This window comes from Anopheles maculipalpis, chromosome 2RL, assembly GCF_943734695.1.
Source record: "Anopheles maculipalpis chromosome 2RL, idAnoMacuDA_375_x, whole genome shotgun sequence".
Lineage (NCBI taxonomy): Eukaryota > Metazoa > Arthropoda > Insecta > Diptera > Culicidae > Anopheles > Anopheles maculipalpis.
Window position 1 is genome coordinate 53,689,120 of NC_064871.1, and position 22,880 is coordinate 53,711,999.

At 42.4% G+C, this 22,880-nt stretch overlaps 1 protein-coding gene across 1 annotated transcript in view; it reads left to right on the forward strand.

The window, feature by feature from the left end:
• LOC126559783 (dopamine D2-like receptor) overlaps positions 1–22,880 on the forward strand; it is a 117,508-nt gene that overhangs the window by 31,776 nt on the left and 62,852 nt on the right. The gene's annotated exons all lie outside the window — the stretch shown is intronic.

A 22,880-nucleotide genomic window follows, 5' to 3' on the forward strand; every position in this document is an offset into this window, starting at 1 on the left:
CCGAACTTGTACACGGCGTTAGCTCGACTGACTCCTGTTCTTTCCCTCTCTTTCCTCTTTCTCTCCTCTCTCACGAACCACACTCCTACCCAACTAACAATTTCTTTTTTTTAGACCCAGGTGACATCTGTCATCTGAACAGAGATATGTACTGTTTTCCTTCTATTGTATTAAACTGTGTGTCATAACAGGCATGTTATGTCATGTCGATCTACTACACTTATTGGATAACCACTTATTATATAGACAGTCTTTGATATGATAAGTCAGTCAGTGGAAGATATTCGATACTTGACGTGTAATAATAAGAACGGAAGAAAGTCTTAAATTTTACACTTTCGGCTGTACACCAATAAAGTTTAAAATCAGTTTTAAGCTTTATACCAAGTAAATATAACATATAATTTCGTTAGGAAGCCCTACAATACAGATATTGTTTGGTAGTAGCAGTCACTTCGCAAAAAATAAAAATAGAAAACGATGAACGCCATCAACTCCTTCCACCATAACAGTGAGTCCACAATAAAATGGAAAGAGTTAAATCCACTTCGTTAGCAAAAGTGGTAACATTCGCCATTAAAGGTCGGAGCGTCTGTAATTACTACTTCCCAGCTGTTTGCCCAGCTGTTTCTCAGTTATAGATAGTCTACAAACGTACGTTACGAGCTGCTATTTCCGGCAAAACCCTTTCTTTGATGCATCATTCAGCTCAGCTTTTGCTGTACCAATTTACCTCCAGCGCTCGCTAGCGCTACGAATACCCTTTGTCAACTGAAAAGATTGATATAAATGGGTTGGAAATTAATTTAGACGTGCTTGCAGATAGAGTAGAGCACGATGCATTTGTGAAACTCTTTCCGTGCAAAGTCAGGCAGCTTTGCTGGACTAGTCCAAGGAAGAAATTATAGCTGCAAAAGGATGGAAGGGAATCGTGCGGATGTTAAGGATGCTTCGAAGAAAGGTTTTCACTTTTCTAAGGCGTTGTGATGGTGAGGGCGCGTGTCATAACTTACACTCAGTGCGCCTTGTCGACTTTTGCTGCCCGTTCGGGATGTACCGGCCCGCCGAAGTTCGGTCGCAAAAGTAATGGTGAGGAAAAGTGCTGTTAAAATCTAACGATGGAAAATTCTTGTAAGGCACGCTTAAACTTCCAACAGTCAGTAGCGGTTGCAGTTGTTGGTACAGAGACGAAGCGACGTCCTCGTGCGACCATTTTCCTGTTCACGAGATCATAAATGTCTGTTTGGTAGCAGATTAGAGCGCTGGTGTAACGTGACTGCTATGGGCTTGATCGTGAAAAAGCTAGAAATAAGACGTGGAGCGCAATTAGTAACGTGCTCTTTCGATTATGTTGGCACATGTTTGTTGGCTGGTGTCAGATGTTAGCCTGGGTTGATTGCGAAATGACATTCTAAACTTGCCAAGATAATCGGAAAAGGTGAAATAGGCATCTCGCCCAGTGAAACTATTAGGCTTTTTGAAGGGATAGCTACTGTATTTCGATATTAGGTTGAGTCCATACGGTGTGAACGTCCATCACAATAAGTTCGAAACTTGCAATTATTTTCACTTGTAAAGGAAATTTACTTGAAACGTCTTCGAGAGACCTAATCGTTTCGATGACAATCATACAAGTCCATCTCGTTGGTAGTTCCGGTGGTAGAAGCAACTGCGGTGCCGGCCAGAAAATCAGACAGACGAGTTCATGCGTATTTATTCTTGACATCTGACATGAGAGGTTCACCAGGATCCTAAAGGAAGCTAACTCGTCTCGATACCGCAATAGTATTGCGTCATTTGGAGCTGAAGTTTCGTTTTGATTTCCATATTGGTATTGTTTGAAGCAAAAAAAGCAAATTGATTTTTTTTGTTGTATTTGTTACCAAGCTGAAAATCTTAAGATTGCTTTAGCAAGCCATTTTGGCTAAATGTACTAGCTTCGGAATAGTGAAAATGCATAAAATAATGAACTGTAAAGAACATTGAAGAAGATTTTCTGTTTTTGTAGATTTGATATAAAGTGGACCTTCAATTTGTTGTGATTCTGCTGGCGAACAAGATTTTTTTCCCTTTTCTGTATTGTTTTCGAGGCAATTGCATTGTCTGTTCTTGTTTTCCTGTATGCAACCTGTCCAATCTATGTTTTTATTTTCGAGCTACCTTTTTGGTGGTTCCTTTTTCTGATACCAGTCGTTTGATGCCGTGTTTTTGCTGGTTGTGCTGTGAAAGTTCTACCTCTGGTTCCTGGTGGTTTGTGTGCGTTTAGTGTGACTACAGCTGGAATGCTAGCAGAAATACAAAAGGCAGAGTTGCTTTACGTTGTTTTCCCGAGGTAAGCTTCACGGGCGCATGTTTCCGACGCTGGTGTTGTTAGATAATTTATGAAACTCAGTTTGTTCGCTTTTTTGAATGTTTTTAGTACGCCTTTACCACCCGTGCCATTTTTAGTGAAACGTGGTGTTTGCACGTGGTAGACAGGAGAGTAGCGAAATTTTAATCTGTAAAAAGTTGTATAATGCACCGGAGAAAATTAGGGACCGAGGTTGGAGGAAGCTGCAACAATATGAAACAATAACCATGTTGCAACCAGTTGCGGTTGGGCTGCTTTCAATGCAATTTCTAAATAGAATTACACGGTAAAGTGAAAACAGCTGGAGCTGGAGTGTATGAGGTGATGGGAGAGCTGTAATGGTGTTTGCAGAACACGTTCGCTCTATTTAAAGGCATCGTTCTTCACGTCGCAATTTGCCGAAGCGAAGATCACTTGCGCTGCACGTGGTTGCGTCCAGAGTAAATGTTTAATTATTGTTCTTTTTAATTGTACAATCGTTGATTTTTTTGTTGTCTTGATGTACTCTGGTAAAACCATCGTATCTGTGCATGAACAGGGTAAAATGTTTTGTGCAAAATGGAAAATCTGCGCCTTGATGGTTACGTTGTTGTTGACTGTGACAGACGATTTTTACATGACAAAGAATACTGAAACTGTCTGTTCTGTGGCATTGTACCTTTCTTTATTTTGTCTCGAGTATTGCATCTTCCAACCTCAGTATCATATTTGTATTGTTGGTCGTTTCATTTCTCGGCTCTAAAGACATTTTTGAACTTCCACGTCGTACGGTTCCACGGTTTAGCATAAGCGCATTTGCGCCTCTGGTTGCATCGTTATGAAGCAAAATAACCGTCACCGTACGGTTTCTCCCATTCGCTAAACATGCAGCATCGAGGAGAATGCCTTTCAGTTGTTGACGGCGCCCCCATTGTGCTTACGAGGAGATAGTGCGCGCACAATACGATAAGTGTTCGTTCGGTGAGCGGATCCGGTTCCGAAGCGGCAACCAGAAAGAAACACATTTCCGAATGCAATTCTTCTCTCCGCCCCCGGAGAGGGGCGAGCATCTTAAGCCCTTCGCACCGCAGTAGCTCCATAAGGGGGAACTAAAGAACAAACCTCTGGTCCCGTCGGTGCTATAAGCGGCTCTTTGGGTGGGAACGGTAAAGGACTCTTGGCCTGGTGGCAGGTCAAGGATAAGTGGGAGAAAGCTTCTCCGGCAAAGATGACTCCGTTACGTTCGATGCACTTTCACGCTTGCTTGGCGTGTTGCACATTCTACAGCTTCTAAAAGGGCAGTTTATAATAATAAACTGCACTTTGAGGTCCTAGCGCGAACGATGTACTAACGTTGCAGCTCCCAATCGTTGCCACCGCCTGTGGTAGGGGCGGTGGTGTTGCGCTAAGTGGTAGAGTGTCGTTCGAAAAGTGGCACTCGCCCGCATTCGAACAGCTGGCAAATGATTCGTAGCACCTTTGACAAAAGCATTGTGGGTGCCTTTGTTGATAGTGTGATTCGTGGAACCAACCGTTTGAAATGTTTAGCACACTAAGAAAACGGGTCGTGGAATACTATTTAAATTAGTACACTGCATGTTTTGAATGGATGAATAAGCAAATCTTGGCAAAGTGTTTCTGTTACTCCATTTATATGTTTATAAAGTAAGAAAAAAAACTTATTTTTAAAAGACCCTAGACCCTGGACCCTGAATAGCGTTCAACCCCTAACCCTGAATAGCTTCAATAGCTCATCATCATATCACATCAATTTGGTAGGTGTTGCTTAATTATCATATCATGGCCTCTTATATCTACCACATGCAAGATTTTATTACAAGTTTTTCTGCGACTCCATCGGCGTCGAAAATTCGAAAAAAACATGGAGACATCTAGCACAACTTGAAGGCCTAGAGATTATGTGCACGTAGATTTCATATTGATAAAATTCGGTCCCAAATAGGCAATAATTTGAGTTGAGCTGAATGAAATAAAAATGGATGTTATCGTCAAAGCACTTCTTACAACACAAATTTCTATAGAAAATTACATAAAAACGAACAAACTAAAGTCAAACCCTTCTTTACAAGGAACAAAAAAGAGTAACGTATTCGCGCCTATCTTGTTGCTATTGTAAACGATGTGTCGCAGGACAGCACCAAGACTCGCACCTGTTGAAGGAAGGGTGTGTATACTCTTCATAAAACATTCAGACGCTCCGTGCACATTCTTTCACAGCGACTACCCACAGCGTCTGTTCAAAAGCTTGGATTAAATGGACCTAGTGTATGAATTTCGCAGCCCTAGATGGTAGCGGTACGGGATGCCTGGTGGGAAAGCAAATATTTGCGAAGGATGTTTAAGATAAAAGGCAACACAGGATTTTCTAATCACGCTACAACGGTCGTCTTTTACATTTTGTGTGCACAATTTCTTACTTGCGGTGGTGCTTTCGGTTGTTCTCAAACATGAAGGGGCTTGGGGTGAATTATAAGCCGTAGTTAATAGAAATGAAATTTGTGTCTATTGCAGTAAACCGTTGATGTAAAGATCGATATGATTAATAATTGTTTGCAATGCCAAATCTAATAAAATAACTTTGAATTAAGTTTAGCGCTTCCAGTTTTTGTCATTTGAACTCTCAGCTGATTTAATACAAGGAATAATTAAAAAATTATTCATTTCCCAAGAATTCACCTGTTGCTATGGTATTTCAAAAAATGTATGATCCTTCGTTGATTATGTGCGTTACGTTGTCTTTTCAAATTATTGATTCAAAAATATAATGAACCAAAGATTTGCGGCAATTGAGGCGAACTTCACACATTGTTATTTTCTATCTTGTGCCAACCAGTTGCTTCACCAGGCGTCTCCATGGGGCGGCAGAGTAAATAAAGAATTGCGAATATGAAAGCAAAAAAAAAACAATAAAGTTGTTGGCTTTGCTTGTTTAAGCCTGGGGAAAATATATACGTGGCAAATGGAGAGGAAAATCAATCGACTCGCTAGCGCTGCAACCATTAATGGAGGTACGGTAAATGGTCATGCTATCGGTATTAAATGGTTTATGACAGCCGAAAGGGCTTCCCTTGTCTTATGTTGTACATGGCTGACCGAATCGTTGAAAGTGTTGGGGCGTATCGAGGAGGAAATTTATCTTACAGCATTTAATTTGTTATTGCTGTTCTGCCAATGTTGTATGGATGTGTTGTGGTAAAGTTGGACAAAAACAATTCTGTTTATGGGCAGGCAATTCTTCGTCTTCTTCTTCTACTAAGTCTGATCTGGATTGAGCACGTCGTGTCGACATGGCCAGGTCTCCAATCAGTTTCCAGGAAACTCGGTCTAGGGCTGCAGTCCTCCATCCAAGGCTGCATCCGATCTCCAACAGGTTAGACTTCACTTGATCCAGTCAACGAGCTTGCTGTGGTCCCCGACGCCTCGTGCCGAACTGGGGGTCGCTGACGAATATCTTCTCGGCGGGGCATGAGTCCGACATCCACATAACATGCCCCAGCCATCGTATCCTGCCGGTATTTGTTACCGTCAGGATGTCCGGTTCTCCGTATAGCTCAGCAAGCTCAAACCTCTTTCACGGTTTTAGCCTCCGGCAAGCAGGTATTTTGTCTTCTCCCCATTGATCATCAATCCAATTCTATTCGCCTCGCGTTTCAGTCGGGTGTACGCCTCGCACACCGCCGCAGTTGTCCGTCCGATGATGCGAAGCCAAGGAATTGGAGAGATCGGGTGAAAATCGTGCCCCGGATGCACCCCATCCACAGTGGCCTTTAGCAGCCGTACCAGCTTCCCAGGGAATCCGTCCTTGCTGCATGGTGTTCCGTAGTTCGGTTCGATCTATGGTATCGTAGGCAACCTTGAAATCGATAAACAGGTGGTGCGTAGGGATCGCGGCATTTTTGGAGGATCTGCCGTAGAGTAAAGATTTGGTCGGTTGTCGATTTGTCTCCAACAAATCCAGCTTGGGAGCTTCCGACGAAATTTGTAGCAAGGGGCTCCAGTCTACAGAAGAGTATTCGGGACAGGATCTTATAGGCACAAGTTAGCACAGTCCATCCTGACGCCATTGCCCGGGTGTATGACACCCAGTTTCCATTTGTCCGGTAGTTCTTCCTGATCCCAAATCTTAACAATCAGCCGATGCCTGATGGTGGAAATCCTCTCCGGACCCATCTTGAACAGATCGGCCACCAGCCCACCGTTGCCAGCTGATTTATTGCATTTGAGCTGTTTGATGGCACTGATGACTTCATCCAGGGATGGTGGGGGTACCTCGTCATCGTCATGGTGGCTGTCGTAGTTCTGCACTCCTCTACTTCCTGCGCCTAGTTTGGTGAAGCACTTCCACCTGTTGATCACCTCTCGCTCGTCCGACAGGATATCTTCTTCCTCGATGCGGCATGGGAGTTAAACCGCCCCGTGTCGCATTCAATATTCTGTACAACTTGCGAGTTTCCCCCGGCTGGGATAACTGCTGCATCAGTTGCTCGTCCGACTCTTCGAAACTTCGCTTCTTATCCTGGAAGAGCCGGATCGGATAAAGAGTAATAAAGGCCCTCAAGTTGTACGGGATTCATCTCATGCAAGCTTGTGTGAAAAATCATGGTAGACTGTGACCATTATGCGAAGGACATTAAAATATTATTTCAATAAATCATTATTAAAATGAGGAAAGTTATTTGAAATTATTGTTAAGTGTCGCAAAAGCTAGCTTATGTATAAGACTAATTTATAAAAACATTTCACTAACTTGTTCTATCTTTTAAACGAGACAGTTCATACTGTGATTGAAAAAATTCTATAGTGAGTCATATTTTTTAATTTAAATGGCTCAATATACGGAAAAAATTAATATTTAAACATGATTTGAGTAGAAAGTCGATTGAATTACAAAAAATTTATTAAAACTAGTTAAAATAAGATTTTTTAGATTTTATTAACCAATAGTTTTAAAATTTTCAATATGTCCTACTCAGCCATGTTCACAAACGACTTTGGAGCTGGCATGTGAGTTTGATGCGTGCAACTTGAGGGCCTATATTACTCTTTAGCCGAATTCTATGGCAGACACTCAAGTGTTTAAGCTGAATATATGTTGGCATTGATGCTTTTGTTTTGTAACGCATTATTGCAATCACAATGGAGACGCCTGGTATATTAAAGACTCGTAATAGAGTCCCTTGACAAATTATGATTAGTAATTTATAGACAAGCAAGTATGTTTCTTATGATTTAAGAAAGAGGGAAGAGAAAAAAATATGAAAAATTTGGACTTAAATCAAATTCATGCATCATTATGATAACTGATAACACAAATCAGCAACTTTAAATGTTAGCTTGCCGACATTAATGGAACTTGCATTAATTTGTAATCGTTGGTACCCCCATAATTATAGTCGAAAGCTGAACATATTTCTTTTATCGTGCTTCTTTGCCATTCTGCCATCCATTTTTACAAGACAATCCCCAGAAGCTACTATCCCATACATACTCCTGAAAAGGTGGCACTTGAAGGATAAAAAATAAAACACAACAATTTCATTGCAGCAATCTTACTTAACTACACGATAAGCCCTTGCTGTGACCTTCAACGGTTGCAAATGGGTAAAGTACGTGGCCGGTAACTGGCACGGAAAGAAAATATCTAAATCACGGTAATACTACCCCGGTCATAAACATACCCGTGCTTTGATTTGCGTGTGAGTAATACACCACTTTGCCTACGGTTGTTGTTGTTGTTGTTGATGCTGTGTATGCTGGCCCAATCCCTCTTTTAGCTATCGTTTTCTTGCATTGAACCGCTTCCAGAGGTATGTTAACCACACAAATCTTCCCACCGAAAACACGCCTCAGGCAGTGGCGGCAATAGCAGCAGCAGCCCGCGAAACCTGATGCCAGGGCCAATCGAAAATGTGTTCAGAAACTCATCAATTTTAACACCCAGAAGCTGGTTCATATTTACGCCTAATCTGCGGTGAATGCTTACAGCCCGACCTGGCTGGGTTTTGGGTGGTTTTTACACTTTTCACACGGCCAGATCCGGAACCGGTGACGGTAAGCGTTGCATAGCCGTCGGGGTGAATTAAAATCGGCTTTCATGTGCCGGTGTGTATGTGTGTTGAAGAATTTTTGTTGGTTGGAAAATGTTTTTCCCGCCAGCCAGGATGTGTACTTGATTGTTTAGCGCCGGTTGGATGGAAAAGTCTTTTGGTTCGAACGATGGTAAACAGATTGATAGGTTTTTTTTTGCTGTTCCTGTTCTTGGCAGTATCATTTTCTTTCCAGTAAGTTTTGAGTCTTGGGGCATGCTTTTTGTATCTGCAATTTTGAGCAACATTTGAGAGGCTTATCGGCAAATCCGTGCAACCTTGAGTTTATCCTTAACTGAAAAGAAAATTGTTTGAGTATGAAAAAAAAAAACCATCATACAAAGGCTGTGACCGTTCATGGTGCCACTTCCCTCCATCAGGAAACACTTTCACGTGCACACACACGAGTGTGATAATGCTTTTTCAATAAAAGAAAAGGAAATCTGTGCCGATTCTGCAAGGCAAACGCGCAACCTGTTCTTCCGTTTCCTTTCAAGATGCTATACTTCGCCTAAACTCTGAACCGGTTGTTAAGCCTCAAAGTAACAAGGCGTTATTCGAAAATCAACCCGCTTCGCAAATGGTGCTAAAGCCTGTTGTTTCGGGAAAGCCAGCTGGTGGATAGCGAGCGGAACAGGCAGGTGGCGTAAGGAGTGTTTCTTGACACAACCATTCGAACAAAAGCAAAAAAAGGGGGGGGGGGGGGGGAAATAAAAAGCAAAACATACGCTCACGTTGTCACAATGAAGCACAAGCTCAGCTTCGTTTGTGCAGCCCGAGGTGAATGGCACAGTTGTCGCTGCTACCTTGTTCCTTGTGCCTTGTTCGCTTCGAACACCGGTTTGAAGGATTTATGATTTTTCCCTGGTCCTCCGATTCTATGGTTGCCTTGGAAGTCTCTGTACCTTTTTGAGCGTCGTGCTCAATTTGACATTTTTATTTTCACGATACGGCACGCCAGCAACACTTGTGCAACCCGTGGCTTTAGGCTTCGGACCGTAACAACGCATCACACATCCGTTTGAACTCCCTGGTCCAGCTTATCATCAGGAAAGTGCTAAGTGTAGTTTTTATTCGGAGGCCAGTTTTTCACCATTTTTCGTGCCGTTGGCATACAAAAAAAAAAACTGGATGATTCACAAGGAATTGTTCGGGCGTGCTTTCATTTGCAACGTACATAGCGACCATATATGTACATGTGCGTTAGACATAAGAAGATTTCTGACAGGGATGAAACGATTAAAATCTGATATTTTCATTGCCAGACGTGTAAATACAGGAAAAAGTGTTACGTTGCTTTTGGCAACAAGGGAAAATGTTTTCCGAGCAGTTTTGAGGGACAGGTTGAAGTTTTATTAATTTTGTGGAATGATATATGTTTATTTCAGGTACAGGATGTCTTTGTTAATTTAAAAAAAATAATTTTGAAGAGTGTCAGTAACAGGCTTCCTATATTGATATCAATGTAAAATAATATTACAAAAAAAATTTCCTCGACTTTCCGTTTAATTTGAGATATTCTGTGTTATTTTCCATTCTTTCTCGGATAGGATTAATGAGCATCCATAGTTCTTTTATTTTACTGAATCTATTTTCGATAAATAGTTTTCTTTATGGTCTTTAGTGAATAAACTAACTCAGACCTTAGATGTTACTGTAGCTTCACAAAGTTGTAGTGGCTTTTGGACTCGTGCGTCTTTTCAATGGTGGGGCCACCAGCCACAACATCCAAATGCTAGCAACGACATGGAGTGGCGAACACCACAAAGTATTTGAAACAAAGGGGGTTCTCGTGGGAGTCAGTTGATAGTGCCCACGGCACGATGCTCCAAAGATTCGTTCACTCGGGATCAGGTGCACTTGCATCGAGGGAGAAGGAAATGTCTACCCTTAAAATAATGCATAAGTTTAATGAATTATATTTTATAAGATTAGATGTTGAGGAATACGGCCACGGCCTGGCCGTCATTACGAAGTTAAAAAAAAAAAACTAACTCAGACCTTCATGGCAAAGGTATGGTGATAATCTGTTAATCAAATATATTCAAGATTTAGATAGGACAGGCATTGACTACATTCGATATTAGACTAAGTTTAGTTGTTAAATTGATTGATCTTTTAAACTGGTCGATTATCAACTCCACCCGATATACGACAAATACGAGAGCGAACATGTTTTGGGATAGATAAAAGTAATGCGGGAGCATCGGTATGACCAAAACTGAAAGAGTTAAGTACCAAGACAGTGTTGCGGATGACTCACCAATGGATTTGCGATCAATAAATCTGATGAATATAAATTGGGGCGGCCTGGTGGAGCAGGCGACAGCGGGATTGAATCGGGATTGAAATCCTATCCTGACCCCCGTAGTGAGGACTGACTACCCAACTAGGTGGTAACGACAGTCTAGTAAGCCATTCAATGACCGGCGTGACCTAGAAGGTCGTTAAACCAAGAAGAAGAAGAAATGGGTCACGAAATGGACGACCAGACAACTGGACAGTACTGCAAGATTGTTCTGACAAGTGAGCAAGTGAGCAATACAGCGTCTTCAAACCCTGGGCTCTGCAGGCACTTCTAACTACGGAATAGATATGAAAGGGGACGGTCCAACCATTGTCCAACTAGATGACCCAAGTCCTAGATGACTGTTACACGATCGTCAACGGCTTGTCGTTATCCTCACAACCGCATACTGTACGAAAAAAGTTTAAGTCATCTCCACAGTCATCGGGAAATCTCGCATTGAGGCACGGAGTACTCGCATTGTACTCGGAGTACACGGAGTACTGCTGGAGAAGCCTCAAACATTTGGTCTTGAATGTCTTGAGACATCTCCTCTGCGGTCTATTAAAAATATATCAGATCAATATGTAGGATGGCAGGTGGGCAAAATATTCCAAATACATGAAAGTTCTAAAGGTATCGGCATGTAAAAAAATTTCATAGACACCTTCATGGTATGCCGGTCTGGTTTTCCGAACCGCAAGCGTTTAATTTCCGATAAGCAAGATATAATGAAGCATATAAATTATCATTAGGATCGATTTTCGTTCTTCGATACTTGCAGTGATATTTCGTCGATTAATCAACGTTTTTCCTTGTCCTCGCTCGTAGGATAATAATTAGATAGCTGATTTGCCGAACATATTAACAACGTCATTAGTTCAATTATGTCTCTATTCGATCTGCCGGCATCAGGTTTCACATCGCATCGTACCCCACTCGCAGTTGACCATGCTAAAGACGCCGGTACCGGTTAAGGCACGCAGGTACGGGAATAAATCAAACTATTTAAAGATTAGCCACCGGCTAGCCAGCGGAAAGACGGAAACACAAATGACGGTCGCATAATTATAATGATTACGTATTGTGTCTCTAATAGACGCCCCGGTTCTGTGTCAAGGTGGTGCCCAGAATCTTATCACAGTCATCAGTTGCCTCCGGTAATCGAGATGCTAACTCGGTCAGTAATTTGGTTCGCTAGATTTACGACATTACCTGTGACCTTATTGGTAGGCAGTTATTGATCGTTGTCGATGCAATTAGGCAGAACGTGATTGATTCAATCGTTGCTTATTGTGGAAGTAATCAGCGAGCAGCCAAATGAACGTTTTCAATATGGTTTTTCGTACAACAAAAGATCCACATTGCATTAGGTGAAGTTGAAGGTGAACACTGCTCATGCGACACTTTCCCTATGTCCATTAGAGATGAAAGCAGAACCACCATTCTTTTAAGACAATCGCCGACACAATGAGTAGCTCTTTTGATCGTTTAAACCGCACACGTTAACCCCGAGCAGTGGTTTTATTGGCTAATGTTTTCAAGATGAAAGAGTGCTTTCCATTTGGAAACAGTGTATTATGCTAAGTTTATGCTTCCACTTTACCTAGACTTCTTGGTGCTTTCGGGCTACAACGGTAAGTGGCACTTTCGCCTTACAAAGACTGCACAATTGTACAGGGAACATCAAACAAACCGATCTACGTACGTACAAAGAATGGAGCCGCCCGAGTTTTCTTTCGTCTCGCTTCCGGTTATCGTGCCAGCTCGCCATATACACCTGTGGCAAAACATCCTGTGATAAGGACCGTTATCCAACAAACCAGTAGGGAAGGACTTGTGCTGAGGAGTGCTTTGATATGCTGTTCGTCGCACGTCTGGCACGATGGTGACACACAAGACGCAGACGACGATGGTGGCGATCCTTCTAAATTGACTTTTCACCGGTTGAATCTTTTGCATTGTCCTGCTAACCGTGTGAGCTCTGTTGGGTGCGCTGTTTGCAATGATTCGCAGAATGCTTGATGCTTGTAGGGTCGGCGATTGTTCCGTCACTTGAGCGGAAGATAAACAAACGGAAAGCGAAAGCTCTACTTGACAGCAATGTCATACGTCATCATCGTTATTGGTGCTTTTATGACAGGAAATTTGCTTAAGAGTCCAGCCATTATCTGCCCCACAGAAGGACATCCCATGTTTGGGTTTGGTGTTCGGTGCTGCTCTTTCTTGGTAGCCAATAAAACCTCAATGGTAGTCTGTGGTATTGTGTCGCTAAGCAAAAACAGGGTTAGGAGTTTTTACTTTGAACCATTAAAATATGTTATTGCTATCGAAGTAACGAAAACATTAAAGTAAGGCGGAAATAGGTAAGCCTCATAACTTGACTTTTTTTTTTCAATAACATCCACCAACACGTGTCGGCAGCTTAACGAAACGATTGGAAGAACTCAATCAGCAAAACATTCTCTTTTAAGTGAACCTGGATATCGGGCGAATTGAAACAGAGCTGTTTACAATCTCTTTGACGATGGCAATTGCCGGTGGACCAGGTGTAAGCTATCCTCGTGCTGCTTCACTACCGTACAAGCAAACACCAATCGGAAACGGAGCGTTGCAAACACTGGTGCTACAAAATCTAGTTCCGGACATCGCTGCAAACGACGACGACTACTTAGGAACAAAGAGGTTTTCTTGCCCGGTAGTTTACAACAATCTCGGTAACGGAGTGTTTGGATGAGTTTTTCAAAAGCGAAGCTTGTGCGAACCACCGACGGGGTGACGCTTTCGGGAAAACAAACCTTGTATGTGCATTGTCGAACAAACGTTGGATCAAACCAAAAAAACGGGAAAGAACTAAAGAAGAACGTTAAGACGCAAACCTTACATTAACAGCAAATGGTATGAAACGTGTTCGTGACTGGAATGTGCGGCCTGGTCAGAAGAGAAACAGGGCAAAGAAAAACAAATGTCCCTGCAGCACTTACTGCCACTAGTGGGGGGGAAAAAAATAGCACGATTCTTGAAAGAATGTCTGGTGCAACGTGATGCAGCACTTGCGAAGAAGTAGATCCTACAGTGACACCGTTAACAAAGAGTAAGTGCATATTGTTGCAGCTGGCTTTGTTTTCCTTTCGATTCGTGCACCTTTCAACACTTGCACGGCCCGTGATTTGGAATGGTGATTTGGAATTTGATGTGTTGTTTGATGTCGTCGTAAACTGAACGAATCCTATACCACAAAAAAAAAAAAGTTTCTTCGAGTGCTTAATCGTTCGGTTAAGAGATTCGATACACATCGTTAAGCTCATAAAGTCATAGTTTGTATGCCAGCACACACACACACACACACACACGAACTCGGGGAAAGGTAGTTATTGAAATAGATCCTTCAAACGGACCGAAAACTTGACCCTATTGCATCCCATTACCGCAGCGAAATGATCGTTCATCAACTCCAATTAAATGTGCCTTTTCCAAATAAGGGCCAACGGTCAACGGTGAGAAAAGTTTTGGCGTGCTGACATTTCATCGTTGGCGTTGGAAAACCTCGAAAGCTATGCTTTTAGTGTGTCCTGTCTTAATTAAGTTTCCTCTTGGTACTTAAAATCGGAGTCCCATCCTTCCCCTAGCCCCCCCTCCCCCCCCTCTTTGACCGGGGCATTTGGAAAAAGGACATCCATTATTGGAAACGATAAACTTTTGCGATTGAAATATGGTACCCCACTTAAGGGTTTCTAGATAATTCAAAAAGTTTTGGAGGCCGGTACGACGAGACCCCGACATGCCCGAGTTGTGTACGGTTCACCCATTGACTGCGCTGGGAATGTTTGCTATTTTCGTTTCTTTCCATCCTTGTGGATCCTTTAGTGATAGACTTAATGATAGCGTTATATAGAGCTTAAATCTATCGATGAATGTGAGAATCCGAATGACATACCAAATGAAACTGACCACATCGCTAGTGGTACGCATTTTTCTGGCTGGCCCGTGTCAAGAGCTCACTTCATTAAGATATCTCTTTAAACTCGGGTACATTGAATATTTTAAATAGTTAAAAACAATTTTTTTTTCGATTAATGTATGTGTTGCCTGGTATGTTAGTATTTGCTTGATTAATGTTAGTTTGCGAGACTCAGTTAATAAGCTTTTCAGCGCTGTTTTCGTAATGTATGCCAAGAGGCAGGTGTTTAACTTGAATAATTAATACGTTAAGCGCTTAGGCTAGTGGTTATTACATGCTTACGAACTTGAGGCTTCTGCTGATGCTTTTTGCCAGTTGATGATGTTGTCTGCTATGTCGTCAAATGGTGCTGTGTTGGCTTCATCGTAGAGCTCTTCAAGCCATGACCAGCGAGTAGCGTCCAGGATGAGTCGGAGGAATCTATTGCAGCTAGTTGGTACCATTCGCAGATTCGTCCTCGCACAGGAACGCCAGACAGGAATGCCGTACGTTGCTGTGGGCAGGACGATCTGTTTATAGATGGCTAGCTTGTTTTTTGGATGGAGCTTGGAGCGTCTATTGATGAGTGGATATAACTTTCCAATAATATGAGTAAGCAGATGGATGTATCTTTTGTATGGTGATGGAACAGCATTCGGTTGTCAATAGTGACTCCGAGGTACCGGATCGTCGATCTCCACGACAACTGGATGCTGTCTATGGTGATGTTGTGTGTTTGTGGGTTGATGAGCCGATGATGTCAGACGATGAGGGATGATCATCGCCTCAGTCTTCGTGTGGTTGATTTTAACTTTCCAGTCGTTAGCGTACTGTAGGCTTACGGACAGTGAACGTTGAGCGCTGTTCCTTGCGGAGCTGTCGCGATGGCCATATCGTCTGCGAACAGGAAGATGTGCTCACCAAAAGGAAGGGCGGGTTGGTCTACAGTGTACAGCAGATAGAGCAGAGGCCCTAATATGCTGCCCTGCGGAACACCAGCTGGTACTGCCACTGGAGATGGCTGATGAAACAATGACCCGGAACGTTCGCTGTTTTTGATAGTTGTGCAGGATCTTTACCAGGTGAGCTGGAACGCCGAACCTGCCCTACTTGTGGAAGATCCCGTTGTGCCACAAGTTGCCGAACGTCTTCTCAATGTCCAGCAGAACGGGCCCGGTGGATTTGGAAACTTGTCTATTGTTGTTGATAGTGTTCTTCAGTCGAAGAAGCTGTTCCGCTGGAATGAGTTGCCGCTCGTCGACTGCATCGCGAAGCCTCCAGTAAACTAATCGCGCGAAGAGTTTACCGGGAGTTCTCAGCAGACTGATAGGTCTATAGTTAGCAGGCAGAGTCGGATCCTTCCCTGGCTTCAGGACCGGGATGACCTTGGCGTACTTCCAGGACTGTGGAAAATAGGAGAGATCAAAACAACGGTTATAGATATTTACCAGAAGTGAAAGCGCCTGAAGTTACAGTTTCTTTGAGAGAATGTTGAAGATGCCGTCGAATCCAAAGGCCTTCATGTTCCTCATTCTCATGGCTGCAGCCTTCACTTCTGCTATGGTGGTTCGGTTTTCAGGTGGAAAGGGTGGCTTGTCCTCATCCAATTGGTTAATAGTGGCAGCCACAGATGACTCATGTGCACTGGGCATCGACAGACCGATCTGATGAGCACTGGAAAACTGTAGGGCAAGTGTGTCGGACTTTTCTGCTGGTGTGAGTGCCGTCTAGTTCGTTGCTATTGTGAGTGGTGGTACTGGTCTAGGTTTGGTGCGAAGAACTTTTGCAGTTTTCCTGAAGCTGGCTACAAGTGGTGGTAACTGTAGGGCCATTCGCCCAAAGTTTTAGTTAAAAACAATTTCAAACGCGTGATGTATATGCTTTACTGACGTTCAGGACGACCATAAGAAATGTCGCGTTTATTATTCCGTTGCCTTTTTGTTTGATTTCCAACGCGTTTTATAACACCATTTGAACTATTAAAGAGCACTAAGAGTTTAAAAAAACAAAATTCTTGAACGATCAATTAATGCTAACGACCTGGCACGAAATGAGTGGTGTCAGGTGGTAGAATGGAAGTCAAATTTGTCACCAAAGAAAATGAATCATACATAGATGAAGAAATAAAGTACATATAGAGAATCGTCTGAATCCAAATCATGACTTTTTAATATTATGGCGTAGGATCAATCCAGAAATAGGATGATTAGCAAGGTGCATGCGTTAATTTTTTATCAAATAATTGTATCACTGATAATAGTTGATGCAGTTGCTCTACTTGTTCAGGCATAGAAATTTTATGTTTTCTGACAACGAACTACTTTTCTGAATACGAACTCAAATAGATGTGGCGAGGACTAATGAAAAATACTTCACAACTAGTGAATGACACTAACTACCAAAAATTGTTGTTTCTTATTTCTGTGATCCCATTTCCTACTTTAGTGTATCAAAAAGTTTTCGAAAAAAAGAACAAAGTTTTCATCGTTTTTCACGGACCCTTTTATGTTTTTAATGAAGTATTTACTGTAAGCTTGAGTAGCTCGCAATATCCTTAGAATGTATCCTGTTTACTTTCTCCGTAGCATCTAAAGGTGATCCTCCAAACAATGTTATATCTTGTGCTACCTGTGATTGTGGTCGCTGTACCGGTCTTGAATTGAATGTGGTCTACATAACGACGTCCTACACAAACACTAGAAAGGACTCAATTCATTTGGAACGAGTTTTCGGAAGTCACTTGCCAGACCAGAAACCGGAAACCTTTATTACCCGTCATCCCGACTACTAATGACATCTGGCCCAAGATCCGGGGCAGCGAATCTTATCCAACAACTAAATAAAACTCGATCATCATCAACCAAACGCAGCAGCAGCAGCAGTAGAATCGCCATCATCATTACCATTTTTCATTCAACCTGTTTAGCGCACATGTAGGTGGGATAGAAAGGTGTATGCGTGTATGCAAAAGGCGGACATATTGACAGGCAGACCAAATAGTCCCTTTTTTCCACTTTTTGTTGCGAGCGCTGAAGACTTTAGCACCTACCGCTTTTGTGACCTTTTTTAATCGAGAAAAGGGATTGTTGATGTTCGTCCTGGGCAGGTCCCAAAGGAAGATCGTATATTCAATGCCATTTTCCAACAATTCCCGTTACGTGCCAATGGTCTCCAGTGCTCGGTACACCGCTTGTCCCCCGGGTGTGTGTGTGTGTTAATGGTTCTGTGACTATGCTCGTAGGATGTAGAAAGACTTGCCCGGATGCCGTGCCCGTTGAATGAATTTTGATCGCTCACCCGTAAAGCTTAAAGGGGAGAGATTTCTTTTCATTCAATCGTGGTGACTACTCCAACACACACGCACACATATACAAGTACATATCCATTTGGAAAGTTTGGCCCATTCTTTCCCGACTTGCTTCGGTGATTCAAAGTGACAAGCGTTTCAAAAGGCGATGGTTTGCGATTCAAAATCTTCATCGCTTAGTTGGTTGGACTTTATGCTGCTGTTTCAGCACACCTTTCACAGCTTCGCAGGAAAGTTTCGAGCAACTGCAGGGAACCGAAAAACAAAAACAAAAAAAGCCCAACCTTGGGGTGAGTCTTAAAAAGGTGCGAAAGTCACAGCAAACGTTTGGACATTTGTTTGATCGTTCGTGTGCGTGGATGAACCGGCCACCGGAGGAGCGGTTGAAAAGGGCAGGAAATAGAGGAAAAATTGAGATGAATATGTGCGACGTGAGCTTCCGCTGCGTGTGATCCTTTTACCGGTCTGTCTTTGTGTGGGCCTCGGTGAAGGGATATCCAGGAACACAGGGCAAAGCGCTTGTGTGTTCCAACATGTCCCACCACCCGGAAAGCCACGCCGAATGAGGTATTGGATGTGGATCGTGGTATGGTATTTCCACCCGTGTCTGTCTTCCTGTATAACCTGTCTCCCTGGCAAATAGACTCCACCCGGTAATAATCGGATCAATTTAGACAATGGCAGTCATTTACCTTCCGGTGTAAATGGACCAGGAGCGTGGCTCGTGGCTATAGGCATCGGCATCGACATAGGAGACGCTTGCCGGCTCGGCATGGAAAGAAGATTTCTTTTTCCACACCACACATACACAGAGGCATTAGCAGCATCCTTTGTCGGCGTGTATGCTTGGCTGAACCGGTTGATTTGTGGGAGGCACGAACAGCTTTGGTGGCAGATGAAGATGAAAAACTTACGTTTGCCGAGTGGACTTTGCTGGTGGTGGTGGTGATCGTATTGGTGTTGGTTTGCAGAGGTGTGTATGGATATGGACCAGCCCGGTGAAAGCACTCGGTTCCTTTTCTTACAGCGGGAGGAAACAACCGGAACCATAGGGATAATGTTTGCACAGCGAATGACACGTGCATTATCTCGCTTCAGCCTCAGAGCTAATGATTCAAAGGAAAGATTAATGCAGGTTTTCTTTCTTCATAATTCCTTTTGACATTCATACACACACACAAGCAAAGGTTTTATTTGTCCTTTAAGATGCCAGTTCATATGAATACGTAGCTAAAGAAAATACGATCAGTAAAATGCCTTGCGTATTGTGTAGCAGTGTACAAGTGGAGCTTTTTTTTTCTTGAGAGTTTAGCGAATCTTATCTTGTTTAATCTATTAACGTAACCAGATTGAAGAATGCACAACGAAGCATTTTAACTCCCAAATGTAGTATTCCAGAGCTACCTCAACTTAACAAATTTCGACTCGCACGAGAAAAACAACCCAGATTATACCTTTACGCTGAATTGTCATCAAGCCTTAGTATGGTTGTTGATTACACTTTCTGGACAAGTTAAATCCAATGGGTCTGTTGTTCTGCTGTTTCTGCGTATACGATGTGAATGCTGTGTTTTAAAGATGTGATATACAGTACTGGACAAAATAAGTCATACGCACAAAGTAAAAATGCTCTTTAAGGAGTATTTTCTTTATTTTTTAGATAAAAATCAAACCATTTATTCGGAAGAATTATAGGATTTTCATTAAAGTTTAAAGTAATGCAGAGAAAAATATTTGAAATAGCTTTATATGCATACAAGAAGTTGTTGTAGCAAACAGTTGGTTTTTAAGCATGAACAAAATAAATCCTACACTCAATAAAACACTTTTTCCTGCCGTGATAATTAACTAACGTTCTGGCAGCACTGTAAAACTCGCAGCCCTGGGGCTTATTTGACAGTTCTTTTAGTGGAAAGCTAGTGGATCAAAATATTGCGTCATATGAAAAGTGTAAAACGTCAGGAAAACAAATTTCGCTCGTTGTGAGAAATCTGGTTATAAAAGATCGAAAAAAAAGAATAGTTTCTGGAAAATTGCTGAAAAGTATTCGAATTCTATTGGAGCTGTGCAGCATATCTGGAAAATCGCGAAACCTTTGGAATTGTGCGCAACTTATCTGGACAAGAACGTCATCGCGTAACGACCCGCCGTGATGATGCGAGAATAATTCGGATGGCGAAGCAAAACCTTAAGTTTCTCTCTGGAAAACGATGAATCTGGATGTCGATCGCCGCGATACCATACGCCGGCGCCTCAACGAGAGTGGTTTGCAAAGTTGTTTGGCATCGAAGCGCCCTTTCATTAGCATGCGAAACAAACGGAAGAGATTGGAATTTGCCAAAAAGTACGCCGGGATGTTCACTTTTGGACAAGCCGGAGACTTTTGGAAAAGCGTTTTGTGGAGCGATGAGAGCAAGTATGAGCTGTTTGGACAAAAACGTCAATCTAGGGTATGGCGTAGATCCGGTGACGCACTTAACGAACTATACATTCAGAAGACGGTCAAGCATGGAGGGCCGGCCCGGTGGTGTAGGCGATAGCGGCGCCGGTCTTCAAACGGTAGGACCGGGGTTCAAATCTCATCCGGACCCGTCCTCCCGTAGTGAGGACTGACTAACCAACTACGTGGTATCGGCAGTCTAGTACGCCATTTCGATGGCCGGCATGACCTTAGAGGTCGTTAAGCCAAGAAGAAGAAGAAGAAGAAAGCATGGAGGGGGGAATATTATGGTTTTAGGATCGTTTGCGTGGTCTGGAGTTGGAAGTTTGTTGAATATCAAGGGGATTATGAATGCAGATGTATATATGAACTTGTTGAATAAAAATTTGAAGGTTTCGCTAATGAAAACATGCCTTTTCTAGGCATGTTTTCAAATTACATTTTTCAACAAGACAACGACCCCAAACATACGGCCAAAAAAAAACTGCGTTCTTCAACTCTGACCGAGTTAAGGTGCTCGAGTGGCCATCTCAATCTTCCGACTTGAATCCGATAGAGAATTTGTGTCGTTATTTGGACGATAAAGTCAACAAAAAATCGATCTCCAACAAAGACGACTATTTCGATGTTTTTAAAACAGCGTGGGAGAAAATTGATCCAGAATATGCCTCGTCGATTGGAAGCAGTGCTGAAGGCAAAAGGTGGCCATACCAAATATTAAAGATTCAAAAATAGAAAGAGATATTTGATATAAGCATAACTTGTGAATAAGAAATCTGGTGTATGATTTATTTAGTCCATGCCGATCCTCATCCTTTCCTGAAAGATAGCATATATTTAGAAAGTCATGCGTAATTCTAATAATTTCACTTCTACAAAATTATTGCCTGATAATAGAGCAACAATTTTCCTAAAGATAGCATTTTTGTAACTATTACACTGCAGTAACTATTGAGCTTGTAGAAAGAATAGTTAAAGTGATGAATTATTTTGTCCAGTACTGTAAAATCGAACAGTTATGGGACGATCAATAACTATCAGGGACTTTGTGAAATCAACTGCTTCTCCAGTAAGTCCTGTGAGTACTGTTTAAGTCATTTGTATTCGTTACAAGATTCACTCCACAAAGGTACATATATTGTTGTGCCTAGAAGAATAATTAGGAAAAGTCTTCAAAGCAAGAATAAATATCAAGTTACGCACCAACCTACGTCGAGCAAATGAGGAAAAAATGTGCAAATATGCTTCCTTCGTCCATCTGGTTATGTGTTTGTTTTTCTTGTACGATGCTTCTACAGTATCCCAATCCTTTCAACACCTTCATATCACACGTCCATACACACAGGCCACATAGAGCCGGGCAAGTCAACAATACTCATTTCACACCCCATCATATCCAGTCGACGTTGACCTCCATTACATCCCGGTTTCTGTTTTTATTCATACATAAAAACAACAACAAAAAAAAGAGGAGAAAACAAAAGAACTTCCCTCATCGGTGCGGAGTGGAAAATGTGTCCCACCCGACTTGGGAATCGAGATGTCTACGGGATGAAGCGGGCGCTGACATGGGTTCGATCTTACGCCTGAGGCCACAATGTAGGAAAGGGGAGCAAAAACAGAGGAGCAAAAAAAAAACACACACACACACACCACACGTAAAAGGAAGGTTGACATTGGACAGGTGTCAAGCTGTACATACCAAAACAAACCAATTACCTTACGGAGCGGTCCCCGGTTAGCCGTCAGCACTCGTTGGTATGCGTTGCGCCTGGATGGGTTTTCTCGAGCTTGTCACTAGCGTTGGGTGATACCGGGTAACACGACACGCTCTTTTTACGGAAATGTCCTGTGGGAGTAGGGTTTTGATGTAAGTCCTGTTGGAAATAGCATCGTTCGGTTAGGAGTCGGTGATCATGCTTGCTCGTACGAAAACAACTGAAAAAAAAAACACAATCCTTTGGGAGTTTCGTTTCATACAGTCTACGGGATTAGATAGATTTTTGCACTATGTGAGTCACTCCTGTTATTTGATCTACACGGAGGGCAAAGCAAAGCGATGGAACACAAAAGCAAGAGGAATTATTTAATTTGTTTAGTAAAGTTACTTTTGCGATGGTTAAGTAATTGTTAAACAGTGTATTACGGTACGGTTAGACGAAGACCTCAAATTTAGATGTTTGGACGAATCTTCTGTGTTATCAGTAGTGTAATGGCACCAATCAATCATCTCTTTTCTAGCATAAAATTGAGCTTTATAATAAACGCGCGGATGATGTATAACAATCGATAATTGCAGGTTTGGGATTACAATTCATGTCACAGCATCTCATTCAAAGGATGATGAACGAGTTTCGCAGTTGCGTTGTGCGTTAGACAGTGAATTCAACGAATCTACCATTTATGCAAACATTATTTAATCCTTTCGGCTGTTGTGAAGTGATACTTCGCAAATATTTGCAGCCGAACG